Genomic DNA, 18,799 nt, shown 5'->3' with positions numbered 1-18,799 from the left:
GAAGTCCCTCAAACTATCTGGAATGCTGTCAACTAATCACAGGAGCTACCGACAAACAACACAAAGCAAACACTAAGAGCAACATACCAAACATCATTAAAACACTTTAAAAACACTATAATTAGGTATGATTTTAGAAATATTTAGATGCAAGAATCATCTAAATCGGGGTTAAGATGAAAAGAGTATAGCTTTCGGGAGATGGATTAGGCTGAAAAGGAAATGCTAATTTACCGGAACTATCTTCCAATGGGATTAGGCTTTATTGCACAATCACTGCGTTAGGCTTGAAAATATGATTGTGCAAGATTCAAGAAGTGTAGGGCAGACTAGACTTCACTGACTAGGCTAAGGAGAATGATGTGGTGCTGACTTGGGATGCTATACAAATATCTATCTTGGATTAAAGAAGGGATAAGCTGAGATCTAGTCTCGACCACCCATGATGGATCAAATGGCCAGAGGTTGCGCTTCTAGGTTCAGGATACTACCGGTGACTCTGTGTGGCAGTGGGGTTCGGGTTTCGTCATAGATGGCGATCGGGCTCGTAGCCACTACCATCGAGTTCGGGTTTTGATGGCATTTCAGTTAAATGAGGGAAGCATGGCGTAGAACGCGAAAAGACTAACTCAGCGGTATGGATGGTTTTGGAAGGGTCATCTGAGGTAGTGGCAAAATAGCGATCACTATTGCTAGGTTTGGTGGTGACCATAAACAGACGCAGCAAGAAGATGCTCGTGTTCCCTGAGATTGGCTATGAAGTTTAAGAAACCGTCTGAACAGAGACGTTCATATGTCCTAGGAACACAATGCTACAGCATGGTTTTTGGTAGATCATCCCCTGAGAGGAAGAATGATCAGCGGAGATGAGATGGGTGACGGTTGCGACATGCTATGGTTGGCAATCGCATTCTGGTCGTGTCGCTACACAAATGGGGATGGGCTCCTAGCATTATATAGAAGTCTTGATGGGACACGTTGTGACATGGTTGGTGCATCCATACGACTTTTGGATTAATGGGGAATGTGATTGCAAATCCGGTGCGTGTCCAAAAATCGGACAGTGAGCATGTCGACCTGAATTCCGGTAGTTTGGCTGCTCTACTAGCAACCGTGGTTGGTGAGGGCATGGGGAACATCATGGGTCATGCGCTAGTATAAGGGCTTGGCGATTTGACCTCTGTCAGCCTGGAACGTCGATGCCAATCGGTGATGGTGCGGCTGTCCCATCGAGATCAGGCTTTGGCAGGGCTAGGGCTTGGTTAGGGATTTATTATGATGGTAAAACAGTAATAAGGGAGGAGAAGAAGATGTCTTCACCTTGCTTCGATGGTCGAAAAAGGAGGATTCGCGCAGATGACGATGTAGCGCATCACCAGCAGCGTCGGTAGCGGCTATAGTGAACGGCGGTGCACAGACAGGGCAACAGCGGTGTCTAGGGTTTGGGGCGTGTAATAGGGGTAGGAGAGGGTGTGCAACTCCTATTTATAGGGCTAGAGGTGACTGGTTGAGGTGGAGTCCAACCCGGATACTAATCGGGTTCGAATTCGAGTTGGTTAGGACTTCCTTTTTCGCAGCTATCTATTCTGAGGATGATATCTCCATCGTCCGGACACAAAATTGGACATTTCATAATAGTAAATTGTAGTACTCTAAAAGATCTACAACTTTGGTATTCATTGAAACGTCTGAAAACGCCATATTGATTTTCAAAAATGCACCACATAATAAACTGTTTGAACTCAGACTTATCTACGCAGAACTGATTTCAAGGGACATAACTCCTAGCTCCAATGGCATGGGGAGATTGAGTTCATGGGTGACCCGGTTTCGATTTGAGCTCGATCCCACTTAGAGATAAGGCGTTCTCGGCCATGATTCTTGCTTAACCACAGCTGGCAAGCTTCTAGAAGTCCTTCTCCTTCGTATGCGCATCGGTTTGCTCCTTGGCCTGTGGGTAGCTCAGGCTTCATCGGTGACACAGCACGATGGAGTGAGAGAGTGAGGGAAAGGGAGTTAGAGGTTGGGGATGAGCTTGGCGGGCCAGATGGTGGAGCTGAGCTAGGTTGGAATAGGGAAAAGAGAGGGAAAGAGAGAAAGAGAGAGGTGGGCTTCGGTCCATATAACTCTAGAGGCTTTTCTATCCTTTTCTATTTTCCCTCATGTATTTACACATGTATATTTATACATACAATGTATATACCACATATATATATTATACTAGCTCACAAAATCAATCATTCAATCAAGCAATCAAATATATACACATATATACATTGAGGATTATATAGTTTTGTAAATTACTTTATTTCCTTGGAAAAGTTTTAATTTGTTGATTTTAAGAATTTGGGTTGTTATAGTTTGTTTCTGAGTTAGGTGTGGTGCCTATTGCTTCTAGTCTAATGAATCTCTATTGTGATAATAGTGGAGCTATTGTGCAAGCCAAGGAACCTAGGTCGCACCAGAAGTCCAAGCACATATTGTGGTGCTATCACCACATTCGAGAGATTTTAGGTCGGGGTGACATGAAGATATGCAAAGCACAAGATTTGAATATCTCTGATCTGTTGACAAAGCCACTCCCATGGTCCAAGCATGAGGCGCACATGAGATCAATGGGTATTATACTTATATGATTGCTCTAGTGCAAGTGGGAGATTGATGGTGATATGCCCTAGAGTCAATCATAGAGATGATTGTATCATGTGTATGTTTATGTACTTCTGAATAATGTGTTATTCCAAGAATCATTATCATTTACATTGATTAGCAAGTGTGTGACTTGTTCATGAAACTCTTTGTTTGTAACATAATTTTATTCTAAGTTGATCTCTCGTCACATATCATTGTGATGATTCGTAAGGCCAACACATGTATTGATTGATTATCATGTTTCACGGATCATAGGTATAGAGATACCAAATCAATAATATGAACATTTATGTTAAGGAATATGATGTTGGATAGACCCATCTTGAGATACTGCTGGTATTGTTATTTATGATGTGCCATTAGTTGTTATCTCAAATTGTGTATTTGTAGGATCCTTAGACCTAAGATCTTCATTAATTCCCAGAATGTGTTGTGACATACTTTGGGGCTGCCAAACGTTATTCCATAACTCAGTAGTCATAAAGGTAGTTTTTGGGTTTGTCATGAAACAGTTCATGGGGTGTGAGCGATCAAGATGGAATTTGCCCCTCCTTGATAACGGGAGAGTTGTCTCTGGGCACCTCGAGGTAGTTGGATTAAGAAAATGCATGGTCATGCCAATATATGATTAAAGAGTTAATCACGATGAATCCACTACTTGATTGAGTGAATGGTCAAGCTATCCTAAGGGTGGCACGTATCTCACCTTAAGCTTGACTGATATCGTGAGGCAAAGGGATCGGTGCATGGGTATGCCAAGGTTAAACCAATATGATCTTTGTATATTTAGAAGTCAATATATCCTGCTAGGGACAGCTATTGATTTTGGTTTAGAAAGGGTTTCCGAGTCGTAGCCATTTGTACATGAACCTAACGGGTCACACACTTAATGGGTTGGAGCAAAATATACGAATTAGATTCGTATATGGGTTTGATTGGATTGTGATCCACGAGGTGTTAGAGCCGTAAAGGGCTTCCAACGTGGGGGCCCATTAGTGAGCTCTATATGAGGTGAGGTGTGGGATGAGGCAAGGTAGAGATACTCCAAAAACCGTAGCCACAACTCTCCACACGATCTCCCAAAAACCCTAGTCATGCGTGCGGTGCTAGCACACTAGTGCACAGTGATCCTACCCAGTACGTGCGGATACCGTAGAGGCTTTCGGTGCTAGCTCCCTCAGGATAGTAGCATCATCTCAACCATAGCCAAGTCTAGTCAACGATCTTTTTAGCACTCTGAATGCTAATATCCATGGAGCCCATATGATTCTATGATCACTTATGGAGTTGGATCCAATGAATTCCTTAACCCTTTTGGTTAATCAGGTCAAGACCCTACTCTATGTGGCCCAAATCCAAGCTGCTTAAGTGAACATTCCTAGCAAGTCTAGGCTCCCCATCCGGCAAGGCACCGGCATGAGGAGCCATGGACGCGAGCATCCCCAAGTCGAGGGATCCCAACCAGGAAGCTCGGGTGATCGAGTTCGAGCATCGCTTTGTGGGCCAAACTATAACTACCCTACCCATAGGCGGAAGAACCACGAAGACCTTAGGAATCATATTCCTCACTATCGGCATGATCTATGTACAATGATAGACAACTGCTATGAGGAACACCATGAGGATGACCGCCGTTATTACTATCGCAGATCTCCAAGACGAGATGGTCGACGTAACTCCCTTGCTTGAAGGAACAGGCGTGATAGTCCTCCCCCACCTCCTCCTGAAGAATTCGATGGAGGCTATGAAGCATTCATATATGAGCTTCGATCAATACGGTGGCCCGAGAAGTTCAAGGCAGGCCCGATCCAGAAGTATGACGCGAAGATCAGCCCTAACGAGTGGTTACAGATCTATACCACGGTTATTCAAGAAGCGGGCGACAACAACAAGGTAATGGAAAATTATTTGCTGATTGCACTCAATGAACCTATCAGGTCCTGGTTATTGAACCTACCGCCTAACTCGATCCGATCATGGGCCAAGTTGAAAGCTCAGTTCATAGCCAACTTCTAAGGAACATTCAAGCGCCCAGGAACGGAGAACGATCTCCATGAGCTGAACAAGGGTGAGGACGAGACACTCTGAGATTTTATTCGCCGATTCAGCGATAGGAGTAATACGATCCCGGACATCTCCGATGAGTCAGTCATCATTGCCTTCAAGCGAGGCGTCCGGGACACAGATCTCCTCAAGAAGATGGCTACTCGGAACATCCACATGGTCAAAGAGCTCCTCGAGTTCATTGACAAGTGTGCAAAGTGAGGAGAAGCCCAAGTGCACACCAAGAACCCTCAATCGGGCAAGGACAAGCTTGAGTCCTCAAAGAACGAGGAGGAAGAAGAACAAACTTGGCGACAAGCGCAAGGGTCCAAATATGACCATAGCTACACTCAACAGGAGTAAGTCGTGCAACACTAGGGACAACAAAGGCCTAAGTCAAGGTGGAGGGAAGTTGTGTCCTGTTCATCAGACCATCCAACATGACTTTGATGAATGCCATATCATCAAACAAGAAGGTTTATGAAAAGCTCAAGGCCGCTATTGCTGAGCATAAAAATAAATTGTCCAAGCTGAATGTTAATAGTGACGAGCCCGAATTTCATGAGGCCGACAAACACATCTTCGAAGGATCCGCCGCATATGAATCTAAGAGGCAGTGCAAGGCAGTCAAACAAGAGGTCAATTTGGCTCTAACTGGGCCTACTCGATACCTTAAGTGTTCGGAGGTTCCATTCACCTTCAATCAAGTTGATCATCCAACTGTAATTCCACACCCTGGTCGATACTTGGTCGTCGTCCAACCGAATATCCTCAACATCATAGTTTCCCCAACCTTAGTCAAAGGGAGTAGTTCGCTGCTTAACCTCATCTTCACCAAGACCCTAGAGAAGATGGGGATTCAAAGGTCGGGGCTTAAGGGGGGGGGGGGTCGAGCCTTTCCATGGCATAACCCCCAACTCATCGACCATGTGCTTGAGCCAGATCGAGTTGCTGATTACATTTGGCATGCCCGACAACTTCTATACAGAGAAGCTTACCTTTGATATGGCGGACTTCGAGATGGCGTACAACGTGATCTTCAGCCACCCAATCTTAGGTAAGTTTATGGCAGTGGTGCATTATGCATACCAGACGCTTAAGATCCTGGGTCCAAAAGGGATCATAACTGTCAGGCGAGATTAGCGTGCAGCAGTCAAATGCGACAAGCAAAGCTTGGACATGGTCGAACACCTCAGTTGAGTGGCAACCACTTCGAAGGGTGTGGATTCTAAGTGTTAGAAGCATCAAGCCACCGTTGAGATCAAGGACTCTAAGCTTGTAAATCTTGCTAATACTTGCAAGTCCAACGATGCCGCCAAGGGTGAGACCAGCGACGCTGTCAACGACAAAGGGACTGATGGTGGTGTCAAGGCAATACCCCTCGACCCGTTTGAACCAGCCAAGACAGTTAAGGTTGGGGCTAACCTCGACCCTAGATAGGAACTAGAGCTCATCACTTTCCTCTGGGCAAACCAAGAAGTATTTGCGTGGCAACCGTCTGATATGCTCGGAGTCCCTAGGAGGTGATCGAGCATCGACTAGCTGTTAAGCCCGACTCCAAATCCGTGGTTCAGAAGCAGCGAAGATTTGCAGAGGATAGGAAGCAAGCCATCTAGGAGGAGGTCGGCAAACTCCTAAAGGTGGGCTTTATTCAAGAGGTTCATCATCCTACATGGCTAGTGAATCCCGTCCTCATCAAGAAAATCAATGGCAGATGGAGAATGTGCATCGACTTCTCTGACCCCAACAAAGCCTATCCCAAGGATCCTTTCCCTCTTCCTTGCATCAACCAGATCGTCAACACCATGGCAGGTTGTGCATTACTATTTTTTCTGGATTCCTATTCAGGGTATCACCAAATTAGTATGGGAATGGATGATGAGGAGAAAACCACTCCTTTCGGTGTATTCTGCTATGTAAAGATGCCTTTTGGATTAAAAAATGATCGTGCTACTTATCAACGATAAATTTAGAACTATTTATAACCCCAAATTTGGCGCAATATAGAAGCGTATATCGATGATATTGTAGTCAAGTCTAGAATAGAAGATGCATTGATCATCGATCTCAAGGAAACATTCGACAGCCTCAGGAAGTATCGTATGATGCTTAATCCCAAAAAATTCACGTTCGACGTTCCGTCCGGCAAGCTTCTCGAGTTCCTAATGTCAACTTGAGGCATTGAGGCCAATCCTGGCAAAATTGAAGCTCTTGACTAGATGCAATCGCCTTGAACTCTGAAAGAAGTTCAAAAGTTAACATGATACATTGTAGCTCTTAGTCAATTCATCTCTAAGATAGGCGAGCGAGGGATGCCTTTCTTCAAGCTACTAAAGAAACATGACCAGTTCGAGTGGATGGAAGAAGTGGAGTGCGCCTTACAGGATTTAAAAAGGTATCATCTCCATTAATTATTACACCGCCTAATGAAAACGAAGAGCTCTTTTTGTACAAGTTGTAAGCACGGTCCTGGTGGTCGAACAGGAAAGCCCCAAGAGAAAGGCCATGGTCCAGAAACCTGTTTACTATGTGAACGAAGTCCTACATGACGCTAAGCTATGATACCCACAAGTGCAAAAGTTGTTATATGCAGTCTTGATGTCTTTTTGGAACCTACGACATTATTTTCAAGCACACCAGATCACTGTCATAATGATGTATCTGCTGAAGGATATCATATGCAATAGGGTGGCTATTGGACAAATCGCGAAGTGAGCGGTCAAGCTCAATGAGTTTGGGGTTGGATATGTGCCACGCACAAGTGTGAAATCGGGAATACTAGCAGAATTCATCGCTGAATGGACAAGCATTGAAGAAACAAGGCCAAGTGTGGTCAAAGACTACTAGACGCACTTCTTCGATGGATTGCTCACCATTCAAGGCTTGGGGGCTAGCTTCGTACCTAAATCTCCAACGAGCAACGAACTCAAATACATTGTTCAATTTGATTTTAAAGCTTCCAACAATGTAGCAAAATATGAGGGACTGGTAAATGGTCTTCGTATAGCTGAATCACTTGGAATCAGGTGACTTCTCGTGAAAGGGAACTCACAAGTAGTCATAAATCAAGTACAAAAGGAGTACCAGTGCTCGGACAATAACATAGAGCAGAAGTATGAAGGGTTAGAAGTAACGCACATCAAGAGGAGTGACAACTGAGGTGCAGATGAACTTGCTAGACTCGCTTCTTCCCGAGCTCCGATACCCATAGGAGTCTTCATTTAGAAACTCCTCAACCCATCTGTCCCGACCATTCGGCGAACGGATGCTGCCCAACTTGACTAGTAGTCTAGTCCAGTCAATGAGGTAGAACCCATAGATAGGATGCTGCACTACTTGAATGAGAACCAACTTGGATGATTCCATACCAAGCCTATCTTGAAGGTCAAGACATCCCTAATGATGATTCATCTGTAGAGAAAATTTCTCATAAGTCCAGCTCTACACTTTGGTAAACGGAAAGCTCTACCAAAAGGGGAGTAATGGAATCTTGATGAAGTGCATCACGCGGGAAGAGGGAAATAAAATATTGCTTGATATCCATAGAGGCATGTGTGGTAATCACGTGTCTTACTGCATCTTGGTTGGAAAAGCTTTTTGCCAAGGATTCTATTGGCTAACTACCTACAGGATGCTTCCGAGCTGGTAATAAAGTGCGAAAGCTGCCAATTTTTTGGAAGGTAGACCACTCGACCAGCCCAAGCTCTGCAAACATTTCCTATTTCCAAGCCTTTCTCTGTCTGGAGCTTGGATATCCTGGAACCGTTCCCAAGGGTCCAAAGTGGCTATAAATTCCTTTTTGTGGCTATCGACGCATTCACTAAGTGGATTGAGGCTGAACTCATGGGAAAGATAACCACAGAAGAGGCTAAGAAGTTTAAGAGGAGTATAATTACTCGATTCAATATTTTGCATCGGATGATTGTGAATAAGGGTAGCCAGTTTAGAAGTGGAATCTTCACTGCATTCTGTGAATAATTTGGCATCAAAACCTGTTTCAGCTCACTAGCTCACCCACAAAGTAACGGTCGAGTTGAATGTGCTAATGGTATAGTCTTGTAGGGCATGAAAACTTGGGTCTTCGATAGGCTAAAGGCTTACTTGAAATGTTGGGTGAAAGAACTTCCCTCCATACTATAGGCCGTCCATACTTTGACTAACAGGGCCACTGGTGAAACTCCGTTCTTTTTAGTTTATGGAGCAGAGGCAGTGCTCCCGACTGAGTTGCAGTTCAGATCACTACAAGTGGAAAGTTACTCGGAGGAAGGGCAGGAGTAGTTATGAGCGGATGAGATCAATTTACTCAAGGAGTATCTCAATGGAGCATCTATTCGAGTGGCTAAATATCAACAAGCGTTGTGTAGGTATCATAGTGAAAATATTTAGCCTAGAAAACTCACTGCTAGGGATCTTGTTCTATGAAAGATGTAGATACAGGCTAGGCCCCATAAGTTAGCACCCAAGAGGGAAGGACCCTATATAGTGGTCAAATTTACCTGATCTAGATCAGAGCAGCTATCTACTCCAAACGGTGAGATACTCAAGAACTCATGGAATATCAACCAACTCCGGAAGTTTCGTTCATATAAAATGTAAATATAGGTAAGTGAAATACATTTGATTCGATTAACTACTCAATTATATACTTTTTCTTTTCTGTCTAACCTACGTGGCTAGCGCAAAGCTGACAAAAAGTATTCGCCTAGCTCTTGAAAACAGTGTAGATCCTACTCCCCCTTGAACGAGTAGAGGAACCTTCTACAATCATCCCTCAAATGGTAGCTGATCGCACCGGGGACCGGACGCTGGCCAGCGTAAGGGCCAGGGACAGTGGCCGAAGCAAAGACCCTACTGGAGCTGTTGACTTGCGCTGACGATGCTGAGTGGCCCTCCGCAGGGAACGAAGGTGATTTGGCAGTTGTCGGTGGAGAAGATGACCGCACTTTCTCTAACACCGGAGGTTTGGGGTCTCCATCGCTGAAGACCTTGTCGGTGACCTGGTCGATGACCTCATCAATATCACCACCATCTTCATCTACCACCTGCACGGCTCATGTCGCCGGCTCCTATGTTGCTTGTTCTGCGACGTAAGTGTCAAGGAAACGCCGGAGGTGGCGAGTGAAGGGTAAACGACCTCCAACGGACATTTTGTTCTTTCTCCTCTTAGGCCTTTTGATCGATTGCTCCTCATCGAAATAAATGATGGTGACTCTTAGAGGAACCATGGCGAGGAGTCTTGGGGTGAGAAATCCTATCTCTTCACTATCTGGATCGGGCTTGGGAGACGATGATGGAGTGGAGGTCATGGCTTCAAGCTCTACAAGTTCTACTGGGCGTGTGGGGAGAAAGGATGGAGATGGGGTGAAAAACCAATGGCCTTAGTTTTCTCTCTATTTATAGTCATGGAAATAGGTCACGTTGTACACGTGGAGCTGTCAAGATCCGATTTCGCTGGGCGTGAGAGCGAGGCCGCCTCAATCGCACAGCACGTCTGATAGAAGTCGAGGTGTCGCTGAGATGTTGTGACTTGTCCAATCTCTGCAAAGAGGGGTGCGTGATCGTTATTGCATGTAAAAATGAAAGGTTGCGGTGAAAATGAGCATGAGCGGGAGTGGGCTTTTAATGCTCACTTACCCAGCGAGTCAATTCCATGTGCCTTCTCTTTCGAGTTCATGTCCGTACTCTAGCCAAGCATGCAAGTAAGTGAAAGTTTGCAAAAGGCCATCATTATTTTCTATTTATAGTTTTACACCAAGACTTTTTCTTATTCTTATTGTTGTCTCGAATGGTTACTCAAGAGTCATGCATGTGACAATTTTTCTAGTTGAGTTTTCAGATATTAACAGATACACGGTCATTTAGTATCAAGAATGGTTATAGCACGTACTTATTGGTTATTGCATCTACTCATGTTAACTCTATTTCATCAGCAAGGGAATAGAAGGCAGTAGCATGGTAGATAAGAAAAATGATAGTACTGTAACAGACATTCCCAGATCATAATCCATGTTGCAAGTGTTTCAAGCTAAACGAACCATTAGCTCCAGGGACTCCTCTCACTGTCATCATCAGGAAGGCTGAGCCCTAGTGACTCGACAAAGGTAGGGACTACAGGCTCGATGCTAAAAATAAGTTTTACTGCTTCTTCAATGGTACCGTTAAACCCCACTATCACTACTGAAGTGTTGAATGCAGGGTTATAACTCCTGAGGATACCAAGCAATGTAGCGGCACTTACGGAGGCTGATTGAGTCACGCGGTCAAGCATCTGTTCCTTTAACTCTTGGAGTGCTGAAACTATAGTGTCCTATCCAGTAGTAGTAGCATCTTGCTCGACAATAGCAAGGTCCCACTCGGTTACCATTCGGCTCTTGTGGCCCTTGCATCGTTCTTAAGTTTTTCCTAATACTTGGAATTGTCGTCAATGGTTTTCATCACATTGGAAAGAAGGGTTTCCTTGCTGTTATAGGACAACTCGAGGACTAAGGAAGCAGGTAGAAAAATAACTTTTGTTAGTCACCCATTAATTGAATCACATACATGTGATCTGGGAGTGGACTTACGTTTGATTCTTTCCTGGTTGGCTTTAAGCTCCATCTGGTAGTCAGTGTAGTCATTCTTGGCGGTAATTTATTGAGCACCCGTGGCCTGGAGGAGAACCTCTATTGCGTCCCAAGGGTCGTTAGATGGGGTAAATATTAAGGCTTCATCTTTTTTAGGCTGCAGGCCTTCATCAGTGTGCTCATGGCAGGATCTTCAACTTAAGGTGCTCGAGCTAGAGCTGGAGGTGGACTAATAGGAGAGATCAACACTGGATGACTAGTTGACTTGCTGGTAATCTGGTCTTTTGCCTCCTCTGAAATAGATAGTCTGTAATGAACAGAATAAGGTAAAGAGAGAGAAGTTGCTAGCTGAGATTAGGACTCACGACAAACCTTTTCACAATTGTAAAGCATGAAATAATGCTCGACTTTGGCCTTTTGGTGGTTACTTTCTTCTTCATTGAACCAATAACCGTGGCCAGCTATGTCAAAGAAGTGACTTGGGAGCCTGGTGAAGGCAAGGCATCCGCAACCTATAAGAAATTAGCCAGCAATATTTTTTCTAGGCTTATCAAGTGGGTCCCTAAAAAGGATAACCAATTAAAGGGTGATGAATTGGTAGGAGTACCCCTTTGGTTCAATTATTAGATGTAGGTGTCTCTCGAGGTGTGATTGCAAGGATGCACTAGATGTCCCCTGAAGAAGGCCACCTGTGCAGACCCGGTGTCAATAGGCATATGCTCGATAACAGAAAAACTATCGGTTACTGGAAGATTTAATTTCAGTATCAGAAGACTTCTTTGCTTGCGCTTGAGGGGTGTCGGATCATATAGCGGATCGAAGGACGGGGATGATCTCTTTGATTGAAGGGACCCTTCAGCCCCGTGATCAGCTAACACTATCCCCTTGTCACCAGAACTAATGGGGAAAGCATTGTCAAGATCAAATACCTCATTTGTAAGGATGTGCTCTTGACAGAAGACTAGAACCTGGGGTCAGAGAAACAAATTAGATCAAGTAAACCACAATCAGCCTTGCCTTCCTACTTAAGAAATTCCCACCTTTGGTCGAGGATTTGCAAGAGAGGAGGGAAGAATGTGGCATTCTGGTGCTTCATTAGAGAAGAGCATATTTAGCCATGCAACGTCTTGTGAAGATAGAGCTGAAATAGAAAAGAAAAGTTATTCGGAGAAACTCGACTGCAATGACAAAAGCAACAAAGTGCAAAATAAGTCTTACATCCGGCCACGTCCTTGGAGCTATCTTTGTCTCCACTAAACTCCCAGGCCAAGCACTCACGTGCCTTTAAGGGGCTCAACATTCGACTGATGAAGTCTTTAGCCACGTGCCACCCGGTTAAGCCATATTGTCTTATCATGCTGATTTTATTAGCATAGTAGGAAGTATGGTCAGATTCGTAGTGTTTCTTCGTCTAAGATGAAATCTGGTAAGGGAGGAGGCCTCTATAGACAAAGGGAGAATAGGCTGGATCAGGGTTAGAGATATAAGAACCAATGTTTTTTCCATTCTCTTTACCAGGAGGAGATCTGGGGGACCGGGATATAGGAATTCTTCGTTCCATTCCTCAGTTGGAAACCACATCCTCCGATATACTTAATCTCCTTAATCCTTATCATTTGGTAAAAGTATTGGAATAGATTTAAACTTGGCTCAATGCCGAGGAAGGCTTCACAAAGATGAACAAAAACACTAAGCATGGTAATGGAGTTTGGGTTCAAGTAAAGTTCGATTTGGTACCAATCGAGTACATTGAGGAAAAATTTAAAAGGACAAGTGTAACACCCTGATTTTCAGATTTCTCAAATTTCTAAAATTTTCCAAGATTATTGAATAGCTTCACCAGTAGTATAGGTTTAAAATCTATTTTCCTAATCAATCAATCAATATAGGTTATTATTTTCTATGCATTGCATGCTGAGTTTTGTTAGGAGCCAGGAAAATGCATTAGAGTTCTTTTTTTTCTTTCTCTTTGGTGTTTTGAGTGAAAAAGATTTTGAAAAGGTTTTTACAAAACTCAATAGTGAATAAGTTAAGGATCTTAATGGTTGGATTTCAAAATCCTTAAATTCATCATCTATTCAATCCTTGATCATACTTGATCCTTCTCCAGTTCAATTCAAATGATATCCAAATCCTTTTTTAAAGCCAATCTCCACTTTCTCAAATTCTACCCAAAATCTAAATTCAAATTCCTCATCTACTCCTATTTTTCTTCAACCTAATCTTTTGGTTTCTCTCAAATTCACTTCAAGCTCAATTCAAATTCAAATCCTATTCAAATTTCTCTGCAAAAGTTTCTTTTCTAAACCCTAGATATACATAAAGTGTCTTTGGGCTCAATCTTGCTCAAGTCCAAACCCTTAGCCAAGTCATCTAGATGGCCCAACAAAGGATCCACGAAATCTGCAAATTTTCGCGGAGTCCTGGACAGCCTCATCTTCTCATAACGTTTCGGAGTTCAAAACGGCCTCAAATGCAAATCTTGACAATACCAAAGTTGTAGGTCTCGTCGAGAGCTTCGATTTGAACCTATGGAAGTCCCCTTTTGGATAATGGAGCTGAGAGTTATGGCCCCCGAAATCAGTGCTGCGCAGAGAAGTCCGAGTTCAATCAGTTTATCTTGTGGTGCACTTTTGGAAATTAATATGACGTTTTCAGAAGTTCCAATGACTACCAAAGTTGTAGATCTTTTCGAGTACTACAATTTAGAATCAAAAAAGGCCAATTTGGAGTCTGGACGATGGAGATATCATCCTCGGAATACAGAGCTGTGAAAAAGGAAATCGTAACCGACTCGAACTCGAATCCAATTCGTGTTCGGTTTGGACTCCACCTCAACCAGCCGCCCCTAGCCCTATATATATGAGCTGCACGCCCTCTCCTACCCCTATTCCATACCCCCAAGCCCTAGAAGTCGCTGCTGTCCTGTCCGTGTGTCGCCGGAGCGCCGCCGTTCGCCGGAGCCGCCACCGCCGCCGACCGTGATGCGCTACGTCGTCTTCTCCGTAAATCCTTCTTCCACGACCACCAAAGCAACGTGAGGACCACTTCTTCTCCTCCCTTACTACTGTTTTAGCATCATACTAAGTCTTTAGCAAATCCCTAGCCCCGGCCAAAGCCCGATCTACGCCGCCATGGTCGTCGCTGTCGCGGATAGTCGCCAGACAGCAGCGCTGTAGCCGATTGACATCGACGTTCCTGGACAACTAGTGCACCATTTGCCATGCCCTTTCACCAGCACATGTACCATGATGTTCCCCACGCCCTCACCAACCGGTTGGGCCAGTAGATTAGCCAAACTATCAAAATCAAGGTCGACATACCCGCTGTCCGGTTTTTGAGCGTGTTCTGCGCGCGCACCGGATTTGCATTCGCGTTCCCCGTCAATCCGAAAGCCGTATGGATGCACCAACCATGTCACGGTGTGTCCCATGGAGTCTTCTACGTTACCCTAGGAGCCTATCCCCATTTGTGCAGCGACACGACCAGGACGCCATTGCCAACCACAACATGTCGCAGCCATCACCCATTTCATCTATGTTGATTGTTCTTCCTCTCAGTGGATGATCTATCAAAACCCATGCCATAGCATTGTGTTCCCGGGTTATATGAACATCTTAGTTCAAACGGTTTCTCAAAATTCATAGCCAATCTCTGGGAACACGAGCGTCTTCGTTCCTACATCTGTTCACGGTCACCATCAAACATAGCAGCAGTCATCGTTGTTTTGCCGCTACCTCGAATGACCCCTTCCAAAACCAACCATACCGTTGAGTTAGTATTTTCACGTTCTACGCCATGCTTCCCTTGATTCACTAAAAGACCACTAAAGCCGACATTAATGTCTGTGGCCACATGCCCGATCGCCATCTCCGACGAAACTCGAACCACCACCGTTACATAGAGTCACCAGTAGTATCCTTAACCTATAAGCATAACCTTCAGCCTTTTTGATCCATCATAGGTGGTCGATACTAGATCTCCGCGTATCCCTGCTTTAATCCAAGATGGTACTTGCATAGCTTGCCAAGTTAGTGCCACATCATTCTCCTTAGCCTAGTCAGTGAAGTCTAGTCTTCCTTACACTTCTTGAATCTTGCGCAATAATGTTGTCAAGCCTGACACAGTGATTGTGCAATAAAGCCTTTCCCATAGGAAGATAACTCAAGTAAACTAGTTTTTCCTTTTCAGCCTAATCCATCTCCCGAAAGATGTTCTCTTTTCATCTTAACTCTGATTTAGGCAATTCTTGCGTCTAAATATTTCTAAAATCATCCCTATCCAACCATAATTTTTTTTAAAGTGTTTTAATGATATTTGGTATGTTGTTCTTAGTGTTTTCCTTTATGTTGTTTGTCGGTAGTTCTCGCGATTAGTCGATAACGTTCCGGAGCAGTTCGGGGGACCTCAAGACCAAGATTTCAACAACACTGAGCAGCATTGGGAAAAAGGCAAGTGTCCTTGATCATATTGAACCTATGTTTTTAAATGTTTTGGTTTTAATAAATTGTATGCAATGTCTGTCAATATGATGGATAGTCACCTATGTTAGGGTTTTCCTTAGATTTTCCCATATCATCCCTTGGAACCTAGATGGTTTATGGTTAGGTATCTTTTATGGGTAGATTGCTTAGCCATGCTTTTGGGATGTTGAGAAGTGTCATAATCTTGACTAATGAACATATGCAACAATGGTCGTTAATGTGTTAATGGTCTAGCAACATGGAACCTTAGACCTTGAGCAAAGTGGTTTTGATGGTTGTCATGGTTATGATGTTGGTTTAGTGTTTGCTCAAGTAACCAAAGTAAGGACCGGTTCGTGGAGCGACAACCCAAGAAGTAACGTACCAACCACGAGGATGATATGGGTAAGGTGTGACATACTGATTAGAGTCTGTCCAGTGTGTGTTGGGTCAGCACAAAAGGGGGCTTCTGGGTAGGAGCTTAGCTTGCGTAAAGCCTGGCGGTGAAACCTAGTGGGCAGACACATACTGGATTAGTCTCTGGTTAGTGGAAAGTGTCATACAGTGATTCTTGGCGGTACACCACTGGCGTGTGTTAAGTGTTTCGCGAACACGGCAACATGGAATTCACTGACTCGTGGGGAAAGCTGGACAACCTCTGCAGAGTGTAAAACTGTTATAACAACCATGCTCATGAATATGAGAGACTTGGATCCTCACATGATTAGTGGGTTGTGGTTATGAGTTTGATTGTGGTTCTGGTTCTGGTACAGGGAGTACTAGATGGTTATGGTTTGGATATAGTACAGGGAGTACTAGACGGTTATGGTGTGCAAGGTGGGTAGCCTTGTATGCTGGGTGTTAGACTGTATGGGTTACATTCACTTAATAATTGCTTAATGCTTTTGAGTCCAAATATCTTTTCATTACTCGCATTTACGCAAATATACCATGTGTTAGCCTATTCTTGGTATAAGCCTGCATATCATTACTTTCCCCCACTTGCTGAGTACTCTATGTACTCACACTTGCTATTTTCCCTACACCATGTGACATGTATGCTGTTGCTTAGTGAGTGAAGATGTTGAAGACTATCAAGACGAGGTTGTGACGTTCTAGGAGCGTGTCTCCCGGTCAGTTGCCTGCGGTGTTGTTGGACACCAGTGCTTCTGTTCCGCTGTAGATATCTTCTTAGAAGACAATATATGTCAATTGTTGTAAGAGTTTAACGTTTATTTAATAAAAGTATTGCTTTTGTTACTTCACCTGTGACGTCCTTATGTGTGTTGAACATCCTGGGCACACATAAGCCGCATCTGGTTTTGGCCGTTAAAACCGGGTGTGACAACAAGCATTGAATCTGCAATGGAAAAATGATTCAAAAACCACAAACTCTGTTCAAATTTGCAAGTTGGAAACTCCTCACTAGATGCAGTCCTCCATTCAACCAGATCGAGGGGAGGCACTATTCCTTCAACCTCAAGCTCCTTCAGCCTTGATTCTTGCATCGACGGGACTGTCCATATCTCGGTTAGGAACCTCCTCTCGTCGAGCAGTGTTGGCACAAGAGATCGTCTTGCGCTAATAAGTACAGTGAGAGTTTCTTCTAAGGAGGAGACTCAAGCTTGGAGACGAAGTTTGAGAGGAAGGGACACTGAAAATTTATTGATAGTCAAAAAGATTGGTCTGGGGGGAGTATCACTATGTATATTTGTGTTTGTGTGTATCTGTCCTCCTCCTAGATGACCACGGCCCCCTATTTATAGGGTTGTACATAGTTGGATGTACAAGTTATCACCATATACATATATCTAGGACCTGGCCGAATTACATGATCTTATCCTGGATAACTACTTTTAACCCTACATAGAAGATAAATATCTACCATAGCAACTATTGCAGTAAAAGCAACCCTAGGGGGTGAGCCGGTAGCCAATTACGGCCTAGCGCCGCACTGCCAGAGGTATCATGATGACCCCCATTGCGCTGCAGTGACAGGATAGGCACCACTTGCACCAGCATTAATTGCTCATCACTTCGTGTTTGGTCGGTTGCAGGGGTGTCCTTTCTTCCCTGATATTATCTCCGGAGACTTGCTGCATCTTCGAACTTCGAGAAGGCCACAAAGGCAATGGAGGTAGCTTTGATACCGATCCCTAACCATTGTCTGCATGCTGGTCTATTTCCCCCAACAGTACCCTCTCATCCACTAGCCTCGACGTTCGGAGGGGTGAGAGGATGTAGAGGAAAACCAACTCTAGTCTGGTATTGTAACAAGGATGCCTAAACATGATCCCTTGCCTCTGAGGAGTTTCTTAGTGAGAGCTATGGGCATCGATGCTGAAGCTCGAGGCTGATAGTGTAATCCGAAGACATAGGCATGTTTAGAGGAGACACTGAGGGAGGGAGTCTCCAACATCCTCAGTGGCTCGTCATGATGATATCGGAGGCATACTTGTTTGTTGAAGCCAAAGCCCATCCAGGTGTCGTCGTCAGCACATGCTCTGGAGCCTATGCTGAGGTTGGAGGTGTGGCTGTCGTTGAAACAGAAAACTGAAAAAGTATTGGTGGAGGTGACATGCTCCAAAGCCTATGCTGAGGTCGGGGGTGTGGCTGTCGTTGAGGCCAAAGACTGAAGGTGTATTAGCCATGACGACATGATCCAAAGCCTACGCTAAGGTTGGAGGAGCAACGAACGTCAAAATCAAAGATCAAAGATGTATTGGCAAAGTAGACACACTCTGAAGCCTACGCTGAGCTCGAAGGCGCAATGGCGTCGAAGTCAAAGACCAAAGACGTAGTGGAGAGGAGACATGCTTTGGAGCCAACGCTGAGGTCAGAGGTGCAACCAGTGTCAAAATGAAAGATCGAAGACGTATTGGCAGAGTAGACACACTCCAGAGCCTAATGGAGTTAGTACATACAACATCGAGACCAGAGGCTAGAGGGGTATCGGTGGAGATGACACACTCTAGAGTTCGTGCTGAGGCCGATTTAGATCCTTCAGACTTCATGATGATGAGTGCTCTTGCCACTTGAATTTGTCAAATTGGAGACTACGTGTAGGAGTGGGAGGCT

This window comes from Phragmites australis, chromosome 19 (genome assembly GCF_958298935.1).
Source record: "Phragmites australis chromosome 19, lpPhrAust1.1, whole genome shotgun sequence".
In the NCBI taxonomy this organism is placed as follows: Eukaryota; Viridiplantae; Streptophyta; class Magnoliopsida; order Poales; family Poaceae; genus Phragmites; species Phragmites australis.
This window is presented reverse-complemented; position numbering follows the sequence as displayed.